Source organism: Tursiops truncatus, chromosome 4 (genome assembly GCF_011762595.2).
Source record: "Tursiops truncatus isolate mTurTru1 chromosome 4, mTurTru1.mat.Y, whole genome shotgun sequence".
NCBI classification, from domain to species: domain Eukaryota; kingdom Metazoa; phylum Chordata; class Mammalia; order Artiodactyla; family Delphinidae; genus Tursiops; species Tursiops truncatus.
Genome location: NC_047037.1, coordinates 71,581,108 through 71,584,067, shown reverse-complemented (window position 1 = coordinate 71,584,067; position 2,960 = coordinate 71,581,108).

The following is a 2,960-nucleotide window of genomic DNA, read 5'->3' as shown; positions in this document are numbered from 1 at the left end:
GGCTGTTAGTGCCCACCCAAAGGCAGCTGGGAAAGGCAAAAATAAAAAGAGCTCACCTGGCGCCTCTGCACTTCGGCACCCACCAAGGCAATAATCCTGGGAAGACTGAGATTTTTGAGTCTAAGAATAATTGTTAGAGCTAGGAACTACAGAGGCACCATCCAAAACTCCATTTTATAGACTTGGGAACTGAGATTGGGACGGGAGAAAGCATTTGTCTGAGGTGAACACCAAAGGTGGAACTAGAATTCAAATTTCTTGAATCCTACGTTGTTTTCCCCAAATTGAAATATCTTTTGAAAAACTGTAGCATGTATACCTATTGTGTGAATCTTTTATAGGTACGTGGTCCTAAGGAATCCATCCTCAATGCAAACGTGTAAAGAAAGCCCTGGGGAGGAGTCTGAAGGTGGGGTGATGCCTCATCCGCAATGTGCTGTGGAGCCAGGAGTCCCTGCCCCTCTTGTTGGGGGTCACGCACCTTCTCACTGTCCCTTCTTCCAAATATGAGCCCAGTGGCCTCACCAAATGAGCCCAAGGGCAGGGCCAGGAGGCTTTAACCGAACGTGTGTCTTCCAGAGCCCTGACAAGAGGGTTGTCAGAGCTGGACGGCTGTGCACACAGCAGGCTGGCACAACGCTACCATCTGCGGGGCCCATGACAAGGGCACCAGTGGAGGCCCATCTACCACGTGGCTACAAATTTAAAACTTACAAATCAAGCTAACAAACTTAAATGTGTCCCGTCCCCCTACTTTGACAAATAAACCTTTGTATAGACTCAGTCGAATGGAATATAAGGTTCAGAGGGAACAGGCTCCATCCCATAGCTCTTCCTACCCAGGCTCCATCCTGTACAAGAGGACACTGTGGCCTGTTCACCAAGCTCCAGCTACACCTCCCTGCAAAGGGTCACCTTTTGACCACCCTTTGGAGGCAGGATCTGGAGAAAAGGCCTGTCCAGACCCTGGAAGCTGGCTCAGGACTGCTTGGGATAAGAATTCCAGGAGCATGGCTAAAAGATGAGGTCTGGGTTTTGGGTGAACACTCTCCATTTCCCCATGACTCCAGCTGTGGGGGAGGGATGTGGTCAGAGGAGGGCTCCAGGAGAGACCTCTGAGGGCTCGCCTTTCAAAATGTGGTCCCTGGACTGGCAGCATGGGCGCCACCTGGGCGCTGGTTAGAGCTGCAGCCTCGCTGCAGACCTACTGAATCAGAACTGGCATTCTAACAAGATCCCCAGGGGATTCATGTGCACACTGAGGTTTGAAAAGCGCTGTTCTAAACCACAAAACCCAGGCCCAGGATCCCTCTTGTCCAGGTCTACGGATACTAACAGTGGGTATTAATAAACATTTGCTCAGCGAATGCCAAACGTCCCCTAAAGCAGCTGGGGTGACTGGCTGCTGGCTCACAGTGCTTTAATCTCCCCTTTCTCCAGGGCCTCAGTGGCCAAGTTTCAGCTCTAGGCCCTGCTGTCGGCCTGAGCTGATTGGTCCAGCAGGAGTCACCTGACCCACATTGGGTCCATCAGATGATCTGTCCCAGGAATCTGCAACTTAAGCTCCCAGAGCAGCAGCAATGGTAATAGCCAACGTCTTTCCTGCATCGGTTATGTGCCAAGCACAGCACTGAGTGTTTTACATATAGTATAAATATCCCATCTTCACAACCACTTCACCAGGTAGGTATTATTATTCTGCTGTTGTTTAGATGGGGAGCTGTGGCTCAGATGTTAAGTAACTCTCCCAAAGGTTTAAGGGGGCAGGGACAGCACCAGGAGAGCTGAGCGACTGGCCAAACCCAAGCCATGTGGTGCACAACGTCATCAACATCATTCACATATTTTTTTTATGTGAATATGTTTTTAGTTTATTTAAATGGATTTATTTATTTTTGTATGTTAAGTATGATCTTATTTATAAAAAGAGTGTGTATACAAACATGTAAGTACAAATACATAAAGTACTGGAAGGTTTTGGATCCAAGTGCCTGCTGCTGTTTCATGTGATTGGTGGAAATAGGGGCAGGACAGGAATAAAGACGCAGACGTACAGAATGGACTTGAGGACACGGGGAGGGGGAAGGGGAAGCTGGGACGAAGTGAGAGAGTGGCACAGACATATATATACTACCAAATGTAAAATAGCTAGCTAGTGGGAAGCAGCCGCATAGCACAGGGAGATCAGCTCGGTGCCTTGTGACCACCTAGAGGGCTGGGATAGGGAGGGTGGGAGGGAGGCTCAAGAGGGAGGGACATGAGGATATATATATGCATATGCCTGATTCACTTTGTTATACAGCAGAAACGAACACACCATTGTAAAGCAATTACACTCCAATAAAGATGTTAAAAAAAAATTCGTCATCAACTTCTGCTGCCAGGGCCCGGCTTCCGGGCTTCATGGTGATTGGGCAAGCAGGAGGCCCAGCTCTGTGAAGCGGCTGCAGGGAGGGAGGGAGGACTTCGGGCAGAATGAAGGGCAGGAGCTGTGGGAGACGGGAGCCCAGAGAACCTCCACTCTCCAAGCGAGCACAGGGCACCGGCCAAGAGCAGCCCACTCACCACACTTCAGTACAGGCCAGAGAGCCCGCCGTGAGGACTGACCCCTCCTTTCCTCCAGTGAGCTAGCAGCCAGAGGAAAGGTGTGGGTGATTTATTTTGGAGACATAGGGCAGGGGCGGTGGAGAAGTCTGCATCCTGCTCTGTACCTGGTCCTCAGAGGAACGGACACCTAAGAGGCCGAGAGGGTGGAGGCAGCCGGGATGTGCTGGGACGACTAAGGCCAGAGAACCAGTCCATACTGGAGAAGGGAGTTGGAGGCCTCCCTGGCTGGAGGCCCTGGCTGGTTCCTGACTCTGGCTCTGAGTGGAATCTGCCATTCAGGGTGGCAGGGGGATGGCCTGGGGCACGTAGGCCTCTGACCACCTAAGAGGAAAAAACTAATCGTCAGCAGCAGG